Source organism: Hyperolius riggenbachi, chromosome 6 (genome assembly GCF_040937935.1).
Source record: "Hyperolius riggenbachi isolate aHypRig1 chromosome 6, aHypRig1.pri, whole genome shotgun sequence".
Taxonomy (NCBI): domain Eukaryota; kingdom Metazoa; phylum Chordata; class Amphibia; order Anura; family Hyperoliidae; genus Hyperolius; species Hyperolius riggenbachi.
Window position 1 is genome coordinate 62,227,303 of NC_090651.1, and position 19,356 is coordinate 62,246,658.

General features: G+C 44.8%; 1 protein-coding gene and 1 long non-coding RNA gene across 13 annotated transcripts in view; one reads left to right on the forward strand and one right to left on the reverse strand.

The window, feature by feature from the left end:
- Window positions 1-19,356, reverse strand: part of DAB1 (DAB adaptor protein 1) — a 996,155-nt gene that overhangs the window by 927,496 nt on the left and 49,303 nt on the right. The gene's annotated exons all lie outside the window — the stretch shown is intronic.
- LOC137520877 (uncharacterized) overlaps window positions 1-19,356 on the forward strand; it is a 169,001-nt gene that overhangs the window by 122,088 nt on the left and 27,557 nt on the right. Inside the window, exon 3 of one of the 3 annotated variants that reach the window (XR_011021959.1) lies at window positions 843-999. The exons of the other annotated variants lie outside the window; for them this stretch is intronic. This is a non-coding gene — a long non-coding RNA (uncharacterized lncRNA). The remainder of the gene's footprint in view (window positions 1-842; window positions 1,000-19,356) is intronic. 3 annotated transcript variants of the gene reach the window in all.

The window sequence follows — 19,356 nt, forward strand, 5'->3', positions numbered from 1 at the left end:
GCGTCCGTCTTGCTCTACTTTAGCAGCCAGGAAAAAAAAAAAAGAAAAAAATGGAATCAGACCTCCATTATCTTCTTTTCTTTCTGCCTTTTATTCTCTCTTTCTTATTTTTGTTCTTTTCCAAAGTTTCCCTTTATTCAAACAGATCTGCAGTTATAATTAAAATGGGCATGGTTGTTTTCATAGTTCTGGGCGGGCAGAGCTTTTTATCCGTGTATAAGCTTCTTGATTGGCTGATGATAAATAATTCATTTGGTACTTGGTCAGGAGGCACTTCCTGATGCATGGACTTCCAGGTCTTGAAGACACAATTTTTATACAGCTTTGTCTAGGCTCCGCCCCTTTACAGGCAGAACAGTATTGAAATGTCAAGCAGCCTTACATGCAGAGCCCTGCTTGATGAGGTGCATAGCCTATTGCTTACTCTATGTACCATCTCTACATACCATTAACCCACCATTGCACACATACCCAAAAAAAGACCAGGACTGCATATTTCAGAATTGGAATAAAAAAGGCCAGCCCTTTTGTCTTTACAAAAGGTTACAAGATGTATAAACTTGAAATATGAACGCATGCACGCACACACACACACACACACACACACTTACACATATATAGGGTGAGGGGGGTCTGGAGGCGTGACCACCTTGGGCATGCATTTTGTGCAGCAGGAGACATTGGCAGCGCTTCCAAACAGAGGCTGTACTCAAATTAACTACCTGCAATAGATGTTCAGAGCTCCACAATGTGGACAAAATTATGCAACCTGCATTCAAAACAGGCAAAGGAGGGAGTTAGCTTCAGTATAAATAATATGTGCACAAATTATTCCCTACTAGACTTCCCCACGGCGATGACGGACCCTCACGGGGCATGCACCTTGGGCATGCAGCCAATGAACCGGCACCAAGACGCAGGCACCTTCTTGTGTACAGCTGCATGCCCCTAACTTGAAGATTTGAACTTGAACATTGAAGACACCCAAAAAAAATGAATGTAAGTATCTGCACCGAGGTAGATCTTTGCCTGACCCACTTATGAACCAACCTCTGGAGCCCTCAACCCGACACCCACAGCGAGCATGAAACCTGAATACCCTCCTCATATGCGAGTGTGCACAAATCTATCCCAACCACGTTGAGGTGGACCCCATCCCTCCTTAAAAACAAAGCTGCGTCCACCTCCAGATCCCTGTGTCATAGCAACACACCCTCATTCCTCACCACAAATGTAGAAGACTTCCTATTTAACCCTCTCTGTGCACGATTAACCCGGTCCACCGATATGAAGCAGGGCGACTCCCACCGACCAATGCTCCTAATACAAGCGGAGCCCACACCGTGCTGCCTCCTGATGTGGAGTGAGTGGGAGATACAAGATACCATCAAGTGGCATAGGCCACCAGCCTCTGTCCACCACTAAAATATCAATTTCAGACAGACTGACCCTTTAAATGTTACATTGTGAGAGTGTTGCTTCCTAGTTATAATATATATATATTAAATCAACTTCTGTTGAAAGTCTATAAAGTCTTTACACATATACCGGTTTGTCAGCAGGGAAGTCACCTGTCTTGCTTGTGTGTGATGGGATTATTTCCATATAGTATCTGTGAGATGACTCACATCTGTGATCTGTTATCTGCACATTAGGCGTGATTGCTCCTCTCTGTAATGCACTCCCTCCCTGCCCTCTAAGATCTGATGTGCTGATAAGTGAATAGAGATAACAGATCATAGATAGGTAAGTAATACTGTTAAGCCCCATACACATGCTCAACAGTGGTCTTTTATGCAGCACAATTATCAAACAGCGTTTGTTGTGAAACAAGTTAAAACAACCAAAAAAAAGTTGTTTGCTATTGTTCAAACAACTGATAAGATGTCAATCCAACTGTTGGATTGACGTCTTATTAGTCTTATCAGTTGATTGAATGCTCTTCAGGTCCTCCCCTGCTGCTGTCACCGTCACTCATTTCCAATGCTGGCGAAAACCACCAGTATATAGGCGGGAGTCCCGGGAGAAGCAGACTCTCATTTTATAGTAAAAGACCAATGTGACTTCTACCTAGCGGATTCTCATTGGTCCACCACTCAGCGAACCAATAAAAATCCTCCTTGTTGCCAGAATGGGTTCTCATACTTTCTTTTTTTGCAATCCAATGGGAGTTTGCTTCTGCTGGGACTCTGATCTATATACTGGTGCTTGTCCTGTACAGTGGGCCATAGCAGCAGCAATACTGGATCACAGATGACTGAAGAAGACACAAAAGACAGGTGAGTAGAATAGGAACATATGTGGCAACCAGCCTAGTGAGAACAGACACTGTCTATTCTCATAGGCTTGCATTGATTAAGTCGGCATTTGCTTTGTTGGAGAGCTGGGAAAAATCATGCAGGTTCAAAATTTGCATTCCGCTAAATTTTTGTTAGCGGGAACAGGGCCTTGAGTGTGTGTGTGCTCCTTGGAGTCACCTGTCTCAAACTTTCCCCACTGCCTTTACAGGTTCAATCTAACTCCGTACAGGATAGTAGGAAAAAAGGGAACTAGTAAAAAAGGGCGCACGGGGATAGTGGACAAAAAGGGCGCCGCCATAGACTGCAATGCAAAATATCGGCTATTCGGCGCCCGACAGGAAAAAAGGGCGCACAAGAAATAGCGGTTACAGGGATCGTGTTAACAAAGGTTTTCGTTTACAGGATAAAGTTTATAACAAATATCGTTTACAAGTTCGTTTAGACTTTGTATTATACTTATTTTTTCGTTTGTTAATTTCGCTTATATGGGTTTCAACTAGTTTTTTTCGTTATAAAAATGCGCTTATAAAACTTTAACAACTAAAATTTCGTTTACACTTCTTTTATCATTTAAAATTTGTTTTCATATGTATAATGCTTAAATAACGTTTCTAAAGCTGATTGTATTAGAAATACATCGCTTATGGTATTAACTTTGTTTTTACACTTCGAATGTGTTGATTATAGTTACTAAAATATCGCTTTAAATATTACTGTTATTTTAAGATTTCTACGTGATTTTAAGGCTAGTTATTCTATTACAAATTACTGTTGTTTTAAGATTTCTACGTTATTTTAAGGCTAGTTATTCTATTACAAATATATAAATTATTTTATTCATGTTATTTGGAGTGAAGTATTTTAAGGATTAAATATATTATTGTTTATATGTGTTTAGCGTGTTTTGTGCAGTGGGGATGGTTAGGTTTAGGCATTACTAGGGGGTCTAGGGGTTAGGGATAGGTACAGGGAGGGTTAGAACCAGGGTGGTGGTTAGTTTTAGGCACCACCAGGGGGGTCTTAGGTTTAGGCACCAGAAGGGGAGTCTTAGGTTTAGGCACCAACAGGGGGGTCTTAGGTTTAGGCACCAGAAGGGGAGTCTTAGGTTTAGGCACCAACAGGGGGGGTCTTAGGTTTAGGCACCACCAGGGGAGTCTAAGGTTTAGGCACCAACAGGGGGGTCTTAGGTTTAGGCACCACCAGGGGGGTCTTAGGTTTAGGCACCAACAGGGGGGTCTTAGGTTTAGGCACCAACAGGGGGGTCTTAGGTTTAGGCACCAACAGGGGGGTCTTAGGTTTAGGCACCAACAGGGGGGTCTTAGGTTTAGGCACCAACAGGGGGGGTCTTAGGTTTAGGCACCAACAGGAGGGTCTTAGGTTTAGGCACCACCAGGGGAGTCTTAGGTTTAGGCACCACCAGGGGGGTCTAGGGGTTAGGGATAGGTACAGGGAGGGCTCTGTATGAGAGTAAGGTTAGGTATAGTTATAGTACAATATATGTAATATATACAATTTATTACATTATGTGTATTTACACAAAGGGGGGTCTAGGTGTGAGGGATAGGGATAAGGAGCGATATCTGTGACCCTAAAGTTAGGTATAATTGCAGTAAAATACCTGTAAAATCTACCATTCTAGTACTATGCTTAATACAAGTGTAAATATCGTTTTTGCTATAGACGCTATTTGACGTTTCATTTCAGAATTCGTTTACTGTTATAGACGGTATTTTGCCATTTCATTTCCGTTTATTTAACGTATTTAGCACTAAATTATCGTTTATAACCTCTTAAACGAAAAATATGGTTTTGCATTCAAACTTCTAATTTCGGCTACACCCCGCGCCCTTTTTTCAAGGCGCCCTTTTTTGATATACGCGGAAAAAAGGGCTCCGGCTGAGGGTGGACAAAAAGGGCGCCGCCATAGACTTTAATGCAATTATAGCAGGGGCGTACCTAGAAATCCCCGGGCCCCCTTGCAAAAAAAATAATCCGCCCTCCCCCCCAGGGCCCGCTCAGGGACTTTTGGGGGGCAGGAGGGGTCGCAGCATAAGAGAAGAGTGTGGCGGATCAGTGGGGAGGGGGGAAATTCCCCCCCCCCTCTCTCACCTCGGGCTCTCCTCTCAGCGCTGCCCCTCCTGCAATCATTGGTGGTGTTCGTGGCAGCAGCGGCCCGGGCCCCCCCCCCCCCCCCCCCGCGACGGCAGGGGTCGCATCCCCTATTGTTATGCCAGTGAATTATAGTTAATACGGCAAAAAAGCAGGAAAAAGAGTGCCGTAATAAGTATCATTAACAACATTAGAACATTAAAGTTTTTGAATTATGTTATCATTTTAGAAGCTTGCAACATTATTGTTTTTATCATTTTTTTTGTATGTACAGATCTTACGCTATTAAAGATATTATTGTTTCTATTTGTAAAAGGGTGTTTCTGCAGAGGTAGTGTTTAGGGTTAGGCAACACCAGGGGTAGTGGTTAGGGTTAGGCACCACCTGGGGGGTGGTTAGGGTTAGGCACCACCTGGGGGGTGGTTAGGGTTAGGCACCACCTGGGGGGTGGTTAGGGTTAGGCACCACCTGGGGGTGGTTAGGGTTAGGCACCAACAGAAGGGTGGTTAAGGATAGGCGCCAACAGGGCGGTGGTTAGCTTTAGGCACCACCAGGGGAGGGTTCTGTGTGAGAATAGGGTTGGGTTAAGCTGCATTGTTACATTGCGTAACGATTTTTAACTTAATACATTTTTGTTATTATTCCCCGTCTGTTTTAACAACGGTATTTATCGTCAACCAAGTTTGACAACGATGTTTATCGTTATCAGATTTTGTAATCCACGGCACCATTTTGTTATCCAGCCGGGCCCTTTTTTCACACTGGCCTTTTTTCATGCACGCCTGTACACTTATATTTCTCCCTTTGATAGCATCTGTAAACATTCCGTACAGAGAACAGGCCCCTGATGAGTCATTTCTGTAAAGTCAACAGAAAGCATGTAATAGTAAAAAGCAAAATCATAAATTCAAATATATAGCATGGTTTATAAGAATCTCAATTTCTGCAGTCTTAGCTATTAGTACACTAGCTCTTTAGCAATAGTCAACCTTTAAAAGTCCTAGCGATCGGGAGTCTAGGCTATCTGTTGGCCGATTATCTGAGTCCAGAAGCTAAGCGAGAAGGCCCATCACGGCAGGCGAGGAACTTCCACAATCATTTTAATATCTGCAACTTCTCACGCAGCCCGATAGCCATCAGTAATTATTAACCTCGCTTTTTTAATTAAATGCCAAGGCTGATAAGAATGGCAGCCCGGAGAAGAAAAGAAAGGTTATCCGGCCTAAATCAAACACGTTTGGTCAGTGCGCAGATGAATGGATAGCTGGAACTTGAAGCTAATTACGGAGTGGCCAAAGACTTATTAATGTGGAATGGAGTGGTGCTAGATGGTAATTCCTTTATCTATTGGCGCTACTTCAGTGGGGAACAGAGCCTGCCTGGGTGCTGCTGTGTAATTATTTGCCACAGAGATATTGCTGAAGGCTTTCGTGATGAATTTCAAATCGGAGCATGTTCTTCTTCTTTCAAATATGTGTTCTTGTTTCCCTCTCCCCGCTCCTACCGAGCTACGCTAATAAATTATTGCTAAAACGATTGAACATATAGTATAAAGCAAATCAGCTTTATAAATGGATGAGGCGATGTGTTCTGTACGGGACGTGACTCTAAAGTGTCGCTCCTGCCAACAAATATGACATTTTCTGCAGCGTTTGCTATCACAAAAACAGCTAAGTATACAAGGATGTTCTTTCCCCGCAGGATCCCTGTTTGAGCTCAGGGTTTATGCAATATATTTTATTCTGCATTCTACAACTTTGTCCCCTGTGATGATCTGTACAGATGGTTTAAGGCCTGGTTCAGACAGGTGTTCCGTGGCACTGAATGACGGGGCTGCGGAGCTTGTCGTTTAAGCGTTGTCCATTCACTTGAATGGCCAGCACCGGTACAATTGTTTACTGTTGTTTGCGCAAACGCCGCATTCCGATTCCAATTTTTCCTGTTGCTTTAGGCGATCCTGGAAGCTACATGCAGCTTCCAGGATCGCTAAGCACCGTGCCTCCGTGTCAACCTGAGGAGGGTTAAAAAACGTTGCATGCTGGGAAGACACGCTCGCAGAAAACCATTTGGACGAGATGCCGCGGGACACCCATCTGAACCTGCCTTTAGGCCCCGTTCACACAGACGCTTGCCAGGCGGTACACAACGGCTACCGCACTCGTAGTTTGAGCACTGCCCATTAAAGAGGAACATCAGCCTAAACAAACAAACTGTCATTAAGTTAAATTAGTTATGTTAATTAAAATAGATAGGTAATATGATCTCTTATGGTGCCCATACATGGTACAATTTTTTTACTCCAATGTTACCATTACTATGTAGTAGAAGGGTAAATTAAGTGAATATACTGAAAGGATAATTTAGGCAGTTCCCTTATATTATATCGAAATAGTAAGATTGGATGAAAAAAATTGTACCATGTATGGGAACCATTACCCACCTTGTTTTAAAAGAACATGTTTGTGATTTCATGGGGGCAGCCATCTTTTTGGTTGAAAGGAGGTGACAGGGAGCATGAGACACAGTTCCAACTGTCCTGTGTCCTGATCACCCCTCCCAGCTGCGTGCGCTAGGCTTCAAATCTCAAATTCAAAATATAAAAAAAAAAAAAAATTTGCGCAAAAACAGCAGAACGAGAACAACTTTAGAAATTTCATCATGCTTTGTACAGTATCAGGGAAAAATGCCGGGCAGATTTCTTGGGTGGGACGGAGCTTAGCTTCTGTGCATCTAAAAATGAGGCTTGGGTAAGAAAAACAAAGTTCTGATGCTGTGAAACTGTTAAAGAATCACCAAGCCTTTTCAGTGCTGCTGAGTAGATTTTTAGTCTAGAGGTTCACTTTAACCTTTTAGAAGCCAAATACTTTATTTGGCTGCAGGGACAAATTTGTGTGCCTTTCCCAGCCTGGCAGGCTATGCAAGCTTTGCAAAGCGGTGGAGGGAGCTTTTATAGTTACCTGTTCTGGACGCTGGACCGGTTTCCTCCCTTCATCCACCTGCGGATCCACCCAGTGGTGGAAGAGGGGTGATTGAAGAGACTCTTTCACTACCCTTCGGGTGATGTTCCACCGCTGACACTATCCTCTGAGGCCGAAAGTTAGAGGAGGATGTCGGGAGTGTAACACAGCGGGTGGAGGAAAAGAGAAGGAGCCGGTCCTGCGCCACTCTGCGTGACTAGTTCTGCCGACTGAGGTTAAAATGAGTGCAGCATCTTCAAACTAATTCATTTGTTGGAAGATGCTAACGGGTTCAAATGAATGGCCAGCAGCAGTACTGTCGTTTACCGTCTTTTGTGCAGAACACTGTGTTTTGATCCCTATTTTTGTTAACTGCAGTGTCTCCATGTCCCCCTGGGATGCTGAAAAACGCTGACTACCACTGAAATCTGACAAATTCTGGCTGAGAATTTGACAGAGACGCCGTGGGACACGCCAGTTTTTTAATGATCACTATACAAACAAACTAGGAGCAAGGACTTAGAGCAGGGATCAGTGAATAATGGCGCACAGCGCCTATGCATAAGAATGGCGCCACATTAAAAAGATACGCTTATCGCTATTTATCGTTAGTACTGCATAATAATGGCGCACAGGGAAAAAAGAAGAAAAACGGCACCCACTAACGTTATTTATCAATAGTGGCACACACTAACGTTATTTATCAATAGTGGCACACACTAACGTTATTTATCAATAGCTAACCTACATAAGCCAAACTGCAGACGTTATTTAACTGCAAAACGGTGAATGGATTTAATGTAACACTGTCAAGGTTAGGGTTAGGCACCACTGGGGGGGGGTCTTAGGGTTAGGCACCACCAGGGGGGTCTTAGGGTTAGGCACCACCAAGGGGGTGGTTAGGGTTAGGTACAGGGAGGGTTCTGTGTGAGAGTAGGGTTAGGTATAGTTACAGTACAATATAGGGTTAGGAACCACCAGGGGGGGTCTTAGGGTTAGGCACCACCAGGGGGGTGGTTAGGGTTAGGCACCACCGGGGGGGTTTAGGGGTTAGGGATAGGTACAGAGAGGGTTCTGTGTGTTAACGCTAAATAACGATAAGGCTTTAATGATAAATAACAATAAGGCTTTAACGTTAAATAGCGATAAGCGCCAAATGGATTAGCGGCAACACTGTGCGCCATTTTCAGATGGATGCCTTAGAGCAGGCTTTCTCAACCAGGGTTCCCCGAGTACTCTGCAGGGTTTCCTTGGCATTTTTCCCCATCGTGGGGGAAGTATAATAGGGCACATTATAATATAATAGATACTGTAAAAAGAAGCACTAAATCAGGGGTCAGAATAATGATTCTAATGCTTTTTATTAATGCGCTCAGCATAACAAGGAGACAGTATAATAAGGGGCACTGTAATAGGGGGTAGTGAAATAAACAGCTACTCCATGCCTCCTGCAAAATAAATGCAGGGGTTCCTTGAGATCCCAAAAATATTTGCAGGGTTCCTCCAGGCTAAAAAGGTGAGGAAGGCTGGCTGAGGGTCTATAGCTCCAAATACCAATAGTGAATCTGCAGCAAGTCCAACCAATATATTTGGGGAACACCTGCGCACACTTAGAAAAGGTGCCACAAACTGTTATTTCAGACATAAGTGGAGGTCCACAATCCCCGACACACACCAAATGGGCACCACCTCCTCACTACAAACGCCAATCAGTGGTTGCTGTATAAAAACAACATGGTGTCCAGAGAGATGTTTCTATTAGTAGGATGAGGCAGAGGCAAGAGAGGCTACATCGGGGCAGTGCCAAGGGGAGGTTCTTGGGGGGATATAACTCACTAATGGGAAACAAATCAACGTGGGACTCGGGGATCAAACACACGCTGCCCCACACACAACTCCAGGGGCGTAACTAAAAATCATGCCCCCCCCTCCCCCCAGCAAAACTTTAATGGAGTCCGGCTATGCTCACACCCTTTCCCTTGCCTACCTCTGGTGACCCTCAGAGCCTGGGGACCCATCTTACAAGAGCCATAAAACATGTGCGGACATTGTAATCTTCACACCCATAACAGTTGTAGCCACAAAAACACCTGCTCTATCAGAAGGATGGACCTCTTTAGCAGAGGGATTGAAGTAGCAGTTGGAGCCCCTTTATAGCTCTGGGCGCCTGGGTCGCAGTGGCTGCTCCCCTGTAGTTAGGCCCTGCTAGTAACTTCTCAAGGACTAAACAAGTAAAACATAAATGACAAATGTCATTCCTAACCAATGTTCCCCCAGAGTTCCCCTTTAAATTATTGCAGGATGGTTGCTATGCGTTACGGCACTTTAGCACAAAACTCTCTGCCGCAGAAAATAAAGCCTGACAGTATAATGTATGCGTGGCTCCAATCCATTCCAATGTATAATCATTTCCCATTCTGCGCAGGCTGCCCGCTGTCTCCACGTTGTTTATTTATACATGTTGTAGTAGTTGCTATTTATTTCTCCCCTTGTTTAATCAAAGCCTGTCTGGTTGTTCCGTGCTGCACCCACTTCCGCTGTGCATTGTAATTCCTGTCTGCCTTCATCGCTCCGATGGTTTCCATTTCGTTCCTGACATTTCCATTTTTTATTTTCTGTTTTTATCTTTTTTTTTTTTTAGATTTCACATCCATTTGCGGTACTGGGCCATTTTACAAATACAGGTACCCGTCGTGCTGACCCAGATAAACATTCAACAGTTTAAACTCCTTAAAGGACAACTGCAATGAGAGTGATATGGAGGCTGGAATATTTATTTCCTTTTAAAGGATACCCGAGGTGACATGTGACTAGAGAACCGTTCGCCAGCGAACCCCTCACCCTGTACTACTTCTGGGTCGCTATGACCCGGAGTAGTACGGCTGTGCTGGGCCGGCGGTGCACGTCCTTGATCGCACGCCTGTTGCCGGGCACTTTCTGCGCATGTGCGTGACGTCATGATGAGTGACGTCACGCTCATGCGCAGAGAGTGCCCGGCAACAGGCGCGCGATCAAAGACGCGCACCGCTGGCCCAGCGCAGCCGTAATACTCCGGGTCATAGCGACCCGGAAGTAGTAGCGGCCCATAGGAATTGGCCGGCGAACGGTTCGCCTACATCTCTACATGTGACATGATGAGATAGACAAGTGAACTTGTGTCAAACATTGACACAGTGCCCATGATAAGAAACCTGGAGTGAGAGGGATAGGGAGGCTGCCATATTTATTTCCTTTTAAACAATGCCAGTTGCCTGGCAGTCCTGCTGATCTTTCTGGTCAGTAGTATCTGAACCAATATCCAGTGAGACTTGAGTCAGAGACATGAGACCTGCATGCATGTTCAGCAGGACAGACAGGCAGAGTTGATTGTTTAAAGCAGCAGGGATAGCCGTACAATCCCAGGAAAAAAAACACACACACACATACATACCAGGTACCCTTTAAAGCAGCATACTATGCCAGGAAAAAAACACATATACTGTATATACATATACTGTATATATATATATATATATATATATATATATATATATATATATATATATATATATATATATACACACACACACACACACACATACATATATATATATATATATATATATATATATATATATATATTACATTAGTACATAGCAAGGAAATGAGCAGTCAATCCTCCATGGGAGGGGCCTAACACTAACTAAATCCTAACCTATTTCCTTGCTATGTACTAATGTAATTCGTTATTGGTCAGCTGCTCCCACTTAGCAGCCTTGCTTTTGGTGTATATGCAGAGCTTCTGTTTGGGTTCAAGGTGCGTTTGTAGTTCCTGGGGGGGCTCAGCGCATCTCTGATGGAGGCCATTCGGAGGCGGCCTGGTGTTGCGCTGATCCACCTTTTGCGCAATTTTTAATTTTCGATTTTATTTGATTAGCCGCACCCAGGCTATGCATATACATAGGTTAGGATTTAGTTAGTGTTAGGCCCCTCCCATGGAGGATTGACTTCTTCGCAGTGGGAGGGACGAGTACTTAATAGGTTGCATGCAAGCTGTTAATGGAAACCAACATCCTCCTCTAGTGGTAGACAGGTCATGTGTATGCTCAGTGTGTATTCGACCCCACAAGTGGGGCTTGCACTCTTTTGCAGGTAAGCACTAGTCTGTTTTTAAGTAGCGCTGCTCATTTCCTTGCTATGTACTAATGTAATTCGTTATTGGTCAGCTGCTCCCACTTAACAGCCATGCTTTTGGTGTATATGCAGAGCTTCTGTTTGGGTTCAAGGTGCGTTTGTAGTTCCTGGGGGGGCTCAGCGCATCTCTGATGGAGGCCATTCGGAGGCGGCCTGGTGTTGCGCTGATCCACCAATGTTGCGCAATAGATCGTATTTCAGCAGCTTCTAGAGAGGGGTGAGGTGTATTTCCCTTCTCAGTCTGTGGGTAAATGGAATTTAATTTTGTGGCTGACAATCCCGCTTTAAAAGCAAAGAAATACGTCAGCCTTTATATGTCTCACACCTTGGGTTCCCTTTAAACCACATCCCGACTGCCCGTAGGTGGCAGAAAGTGGGCAGACATGTTCTCGTATGTGCGCACCCCCCACGGCAGGGTGCGCGGGTGTATCCTGATCTTCTGCCCTGCAAAACGGATTGTTTTAATATATCCATTTTGCACTGAAAAGTGCAAAAGCAGGACGTCTAAAACCATCTGTTTTGCAGGAAGTAGTTAAGATCCTGTTTTCTGCTTCGTTATCGCACCAGCTAGGATAGGATGGAGTCTGATTTTTCTGGTTGTTGGAGGCAGATTTATCTGTGTTGCTAGGGGAGAGCCCATGATGCTTGTTGCTAAGCAGATTCCTACAATGCCCCAGGTGGAACAGCTGTCTGGATTGTCTCCCTCTGAGGATAAGAAGATTTGCTGCCTGTGTGCATACTGTGAAGCTGCAGCATGTACATCTAGCTTATTGCTGGACCCCTGGAACAGATATTGTGCAGCCTTTCAAACAACATTTCCATCTCTGCAATTAAACCACTTCAGCTTTCTATAGCAAAGACTGGAGCTAGAAATGCTTGTTGACATTGTTTTTGCCAAGAGACGGGACTGTTTGTGCAACTGTTAATGTGGACCTAAACTCCCTGATGATGTTTTTAAAGGTTATTTAAGATATTCCTGTAGAATTACTGTCAGCCAACAGCAGGTAGTGGGAATATCTAAGCAATAAGGCATCACAAAGACAAGGTAAAGGTATGTATGGCGTTTGCAAAGCAGAATTTATATTTTCTGTCCTTCGTCCAACTTTTTTGTTGCTCCCATTCCATGTGCAACGGTCCATGTTGTGCAGCCCCCTTTTCCATGGGTAACATCTACTTACAATACCCCCTCTCTTTCATGTACAGCAACTCTCCTCCATGTGTTGATCTTTATTTTTAGCCTGCCTTTGCCATTTGCAGCCTCTTCTTACATATGCAGTAACCACACTTCCATGTAAAGCTTCCCCCTTGAGCCACAGCAGCCCTAAGCCTAGGCCTTTCAGGCCTTTTCAAAAATCTGGCTCTGGGCATTTGGTCATGCTTGAACTGATGGAGCAAAGTGGTCTGTACACGCAGATAGGCATCCAGTATAACAAGTTAGAACTCTTTACTGAAGACAAACACGCAGAGATATATCATACACCACCATCAGGAAATGCTGCTTACTTAGAAAAGAGAGTATCACACAGTGAATACAGGAAACAATAACACCATAGAGATCATTGCAGCACTTTACACTGCAGTGACATCTTGTGGTAGCTTTACAATACTGCAGTTTAGGTAATAATGTTGTTAAACCTCTAACTTAAACTGCTCTGGGAAATATCTTCTCATTGCAATTGTCCTTGGAAGCTGCTTGGTGATGCCCTAATAAGCCCCTCAGGCACATTGTCATGAAGAGATTTCACCCAAGAGCATTTCAAGAGCATATAAATTCTGTGGAAATCCATTTCTGCAAAGCAGGTAATTTCGGTACCATACGGCACCTGGTAATTTGGGTGCCGCCATAGACCGCCATTTTAATTGCTGCTCTAGTGGTGCACAGTGCCATAAGGTACTATCTGGCCCAAAAGTCTGTTTGGTCTAGCGCTTCAGTTTTGCTGCCCTCCAGTACGCCCCTCCAAAAGACCCCTAACCGGTCTTCTGTGCATGCACAGGTGGGCCCACACACCTCTCTTGATGGCGTTTCCAAGGCCAGGAGCACTCTATACTTGAGCGGAAGCCAACAAGCACAGCTGTGGTCAGGGAAGTTTCGGAGGGGCTAGGGGAACACTGCAGTGCTGGACCAAATAGGCTTCTAGGGGCTGGAAGTAGCCCCCAGGAAGTAAAACAAAGTACTTACCCAGGGCTTCCTCCAGCCCCATAAGCACCTATGCTTCCCTTGCAGTCCTCCGTTTTGCAGCAATCATCTCAGGTAACTGGTTCAGTCGCGTCAGTTCGGGTCTACTGTGCATGCATGGGAGGTCTGCACATATTTGTACTTCTTGGACAGCACACCTATCTTGCTTCAATGGCTGTGCCAGGTCTAGTCCGTGTGGCTAGCACAGACTTGATATAGACCCTAAGAAAAAATGACCAGCACTGGCCGTTTCTTAAAAAAGCAGGTTGTTTATTCACAAAAAATGTGAACAAAACATTGCCATGACCTCCAGAAACTTCCAGAATGTAACTATAGCTCAATAGTAGTAATAGCTCTTTGCTGCATACAGATGGATGAAGATCTCCTCAGACATAGGTTATACCTTCATTGCAGCCCCACCTGCTCCATTGTGGAAGTTTCTGAATGTCATGGCGATGTTTTGTTCACATTTTTGGTGAACAAACAACCTGCTTTTTTAAGAAACTGCCAGTGCTGGTCATTTTATCTTGTGGGAGGTCTGCACATGCGCAAAAGATCCAGACTGGACCCGACTTAGCCAGTTACCGGGGATGATTGCGGACGAATGGAGGACCGCGGGAGGACGGCGAGGGATGCATCCGTACTTATGGGGAGGGGGGAAGCCTGCGCATGACGCGCTTTACGGCGAGGAATACGGAAAATTAGGACGCGTTGCCGGAGGACGACTGGCAGTTGGCCGAAAACGAAACTAAGCCGCGGGGGGGACCGGAGGACACTGGAGGAGCTGCGCGGGCACAGGATGCGGGCACAGGACGGCTCCGCGGTTAAAGTTTTTTTTTTTTGCTCCACGGTTAAGGTTCCCTTTGAAGTAAACCAGACCAGGGCTTCCTCCAGCCCCATAAGCACGGATGCTTCCCTCAATGTCCTCCCGCAGTCCTCCGTTTTGCGGCAATCATCCCTGGTAACTGGCTCAGTCGTGTCAGTCCGGATCCACTGCGCATGCACTGGAGGTCCGCGCATGCGCAGAAGACCCAGACTGGTCCCGTCTGAGCCAGTTACCGAGGATGATTGCGGACGAATGGAGGACGGCAAGGGACGCATGTGTGCCTATGGGGCTGGAGGAAGCCCTGGATAAGCAAAAAATCTTTACATTTTCAGGTCTCTGGTACACTTTAACTTTTCTCTTTCAGCTTGGATGTCCTTTAAATCCAGACTTCCGTAGAATTGCTATTTGCAGGTGTCACCAAGCAAGCTGTGTGTTAAACACTTACTTTATCACATGGCTTACCTTATGAAATAAAGATGTAAAATAATAATAGTAATAGTATATTGTATTTTCTGCTGTCGCTTAGAAGGAGATTAATGAAAGAGAAGAGGTGAATTATTTATACTCTATAGTGTCTGTGTTGCACCGCGGTGAGGTACGCTGGCGACCGCCGTGTATTAGACTGTAAGGACAACCCACTCTGTACTTATTTATCTCATACATCCTGAAACGCAATGACTTCACATTACTCAGCTGCCCTCGGCCAATCAAGCAATAACTCGCGCTAAATTGAGAAACCTGGGCAACAGATGAATAATTAATCAATATCATATAATACCTTCCTCACTGCTGGGAGATGACTAACATTATTTATTTTACCCGACCAAAAGCGCAAATTAGCTAAATGCATCTTTTTAAAAAGCTCGAAGAAGCTCAATGTATTTACATTACATTATGCAGGGTTTTTTTAAATTAAAATCCATCAACCTATAAGTCTTCTCTGTATATTTAAAAGGAAATCACGTGATTTTTCCATATGGGAAAAACAAAGATACAGAGGTTGTATAGTTTTAAGTAAGTATGCATCTGTGACATCACAATGGTTTGTATTCATTTACAGCATTGTAGCTTGAGGCTAGGTTCTCAGTGGCTGTTACTTTGCGTTTCCTGTAACTGCAGGAACGCGATGGAATGGGAACTCGGCGCTGCACCTTATTCCGTGCGTTGCATCGCATAGAGCAGTTTGATCACCATGACCCCATATAACAGTGTGACCACTGAGACCCCACATTGTGGCCACCATGATCATTTCCCATAACAGTGTGGCCACCATGGCTACCCATCCATAGCAGTGTGACCACCGTGGATCCCCACCCACTGCAGTGAGGCCACCATGATCTCCTTAGATAATAAAGTGACTACCATGATCATCTCTCATAACAGTGTGGCCACCATGATCATCTCCCATAAGAGTGTTACCACCGAGACCCCACATAACAGTGTGGCCACCATGAACATCTCCTATAACAGTGTGGCCACCATGGCTCCCCATCCATAACAGTGTGGCCACCATGGCTCCCCATCCATAACAGTGTGGCCACCACGGCTCCCCACCCATAACAGTGTGGCCACCATGATCTCCTTCCAAAATAATGTGACCACCATGATCGAGTTCAACCAGAGAACAAAGTACAACACCAGCCTGCTCCCTCACATATCTTCCAGAGGAAGGCGAAAAACCCTTACAAGGCATGGTCCAATTAGCCCCAGGGAAAAAAATTCCTTCCCGACTCCAGATGGCAAACAGATAAAATCCCTGGATCAACATCATTATGCATTACCTAGTAAGTGTAGCCATGGATGTCTTTCAACGCAAGGAAAGCCACCACGCAAGGAATGTGGCCACCACAGCTCCCCATCCATAACAGTGTGACCACCCTGACCCCAAATAACAGTGTGGCCACCATGACCCCCATATAACAGTGTGACCACTATGACCCCACATAACAGTGTAACCACCATGATCACCTCCCACAGCAGTGTGGCCACCATGATCATCTCCAATAACATTGTGGCCACCATGATCATCTCCAATAACATTGTGGCCACCATGATCATCAGTGTGACCACCATGGCTCCCTATCGCTAACACTGTAACCACCATGACCCCATATAACAGAGTGACCACCATGATCACCTTCCATAACTGTGTGACCATCATGATCATCTCCCATAACAGTGTGACCAATATGATCCCCATAACGGTGTGACCACCATGACCCCATATAACAGTGTGCCCACAATGATCACCTCCCATAACAGTGTGACCACCACGACCATCTCCCATAACAGTGTGGCCTCCATGCACGCCTCCCATAACAGTGTGGCCACCATGATGACCCCTTCATGACTTCTCCCTCTCCTAACTCGGGATGGTCGGAATGCCAATTTCCGATTCCGCGGTAAATCTGCATTCCGTCATGTACCGATTACCGATTCCGCCTTCCGCTACCAATTTCCGCATTCCCATGCGGAATTTCCGCCGGAAATCGCGGAAATTTCGCCCGACTTTAACATCGATTTTCTCAAAAACTATAAGGTCTTTTTGAAAACTTTTTTTTGCATCTTGTTCAGAAGATTCTGTTTAATAAACCCTACAAATTTGGTGTTTCTAGGACTTACGGTGGCTTTGCTATTAACTGCTAAAGTCGGCGGATTTTTACTGTAATATAAAATGCAGAAAATAGGCAGATGCAGATTTTCTGCATTTTACATTACAGTAAAAATCCACCGACTTTAATGGTTAATAACAAAGCCCCCTTAAGTCCTAGAAACACCAAATTTTCAGGGTTTATTAAACCAAATCTTGTGAACAAGATGCAAAAAAAAGTTTTCAAAAAGACCTTATAGTTTTTGAGAAAATCGATGTTAAAGTCGGGTGGAATTTCCGCGATTTCCGGCGGAAATTTCCGCGATTTCCGGCGGAAATCCGCCTACGGCTCTTACATTACCGATTTCCGCATTCCGATGCGGAAATGCAATTTCCAATCGGAATTTCGGAAATTGCATTTCCGCGGAATCCGAATGAGCATCCCTACTCCTAACAACTAAGGCCATAACAACACCAGCAAGGGGGTCCCTGTATTGGAGGAAGGTTAAGATTTTGGAGCCCCCACAGCCCTGTGCCCCCCTGCAACCACACAACTTGCTTTTCTAGTAATTACGCCTCTAGCAAATCGATATAACCATAAATGGTGAGTTTGGGCAACCTTAATCTGTAGGCGGTTTAGGCCCTAGATTGCTAGCTGGCCTATCAATAACATTTAGTGCTGTCATCATTGCTTTTTACGCCGGAATCTATCTCCAGTTTGTGAGATTTTATTGGCGTTGGCTGCTTGTTTCTATAGCGCGGTGCCAATCTACTGTATTTCATGCAGCTGTGATAGTAAAGGGAGACTGGCACTTATTACTGTCGGGGAGACGGCCTCTCCGAGTTCATTTTTTAGGCATGGTTGAAACAACAGATTTAATCTGACGTCCAACTCGGTTGCTAGGAAACTTAAGTCAGATAAATTAATTACCTGTGGCTTTAAATCAAGCTGCTGCTTTAGAGTCAAGCGATGCAGACAGGACTGAGCAGGACAATGTGACCTTTCTTTTATTTGGAGTAGCTGTCTCATTTCAGGAATAGTTACTCAAAATCACATGACAAGAGGCAGAGATGGAAATGGGGCCCTATGCAGGGTAGTAGATTGGGGACCCCCTTGTGATTCCCTTGGTAAGCTGAATTGGAGAGAAGTCAGAGAAGATGGAAGGTGGGCTCCATGACAGCCATTAGGCCCCAAGCACAGAAAAAAAAGGGACCAGGAGCCCTTTACAGTAAAAATGGCGCTGCCATTGGCGTCTACTGTAAAATCTGCAATTTGGGGCAAAATACAGAAATATGGGTGCACAGGGGTGCCTGACATTTACTTTCTTTGCTGGAACAGGACTGCTGGGCAATGGTATTGTTTAAAAGGAAATAAATATGGCAGCCTCCATATTCCTTTAATACCAGGTACCCTTTTAAAGGATACATGAGGTGACATGTGACATGATGAGATAGAAATATGTATGTACAGTGCCAAGAACACTAATAACTATGCTGGGTCCCTTTATTCTTCTTTCTCTGCCTGAAAGCGCTAAACATCAGGTATGTAAGTAGCAGTTCCTGTCTGGGTCAGACTACAGTGTGACGACCCTCACTGTTAAGAATTTACAACTATAAAACACTTTCCTAGCAGAAAATGGCTTCTGAGAGCAGGAAAGAGATAAAAAGGTTCAATAGTTCATAGATTTTAGCTCTGGCATACGTCAATGAGTGTGTCATTGAACAAAAACATTAAAACAGGAAAAACTTAAAGAGTAGATTTAAATATAAAATAAAACTGTGGAATATCTTAAAAAGTAATTTTTAGGAGGAGGATAGATCTGAACGGGATTTCCTTTAGGGCTTCCCCCGTCGCCATGGCGACGTTCGCGATGATGTCATCGACGTCGTGACATCAGCGGGAGTCCTGATCCACCCCTCTGATTGGCCAGGCTGCGCACGGGGTCTCGGCGGGGGGGGGGGGGCCTCTAACGCGGCGGGTAGCGGCGAATCGACAGCGATCGCGTTATACATGCAGCTAGCATAGTGCTAGCTACGTGCAACAACAAAAAAATTATGTAAATCTGCCCACCAGGGCCTGAGAAATCCTCCGCAGCGGGTTATCCCGAGCTCAGCTCGGGATAACCGGCAAGGAGGTTAAAGCAGCTGGGTCAGCCATACTATGCCAGGAAAAAAAAACAAATATGAAAGTAGATATTTACTTGTTCTACTTACATAACGGATTT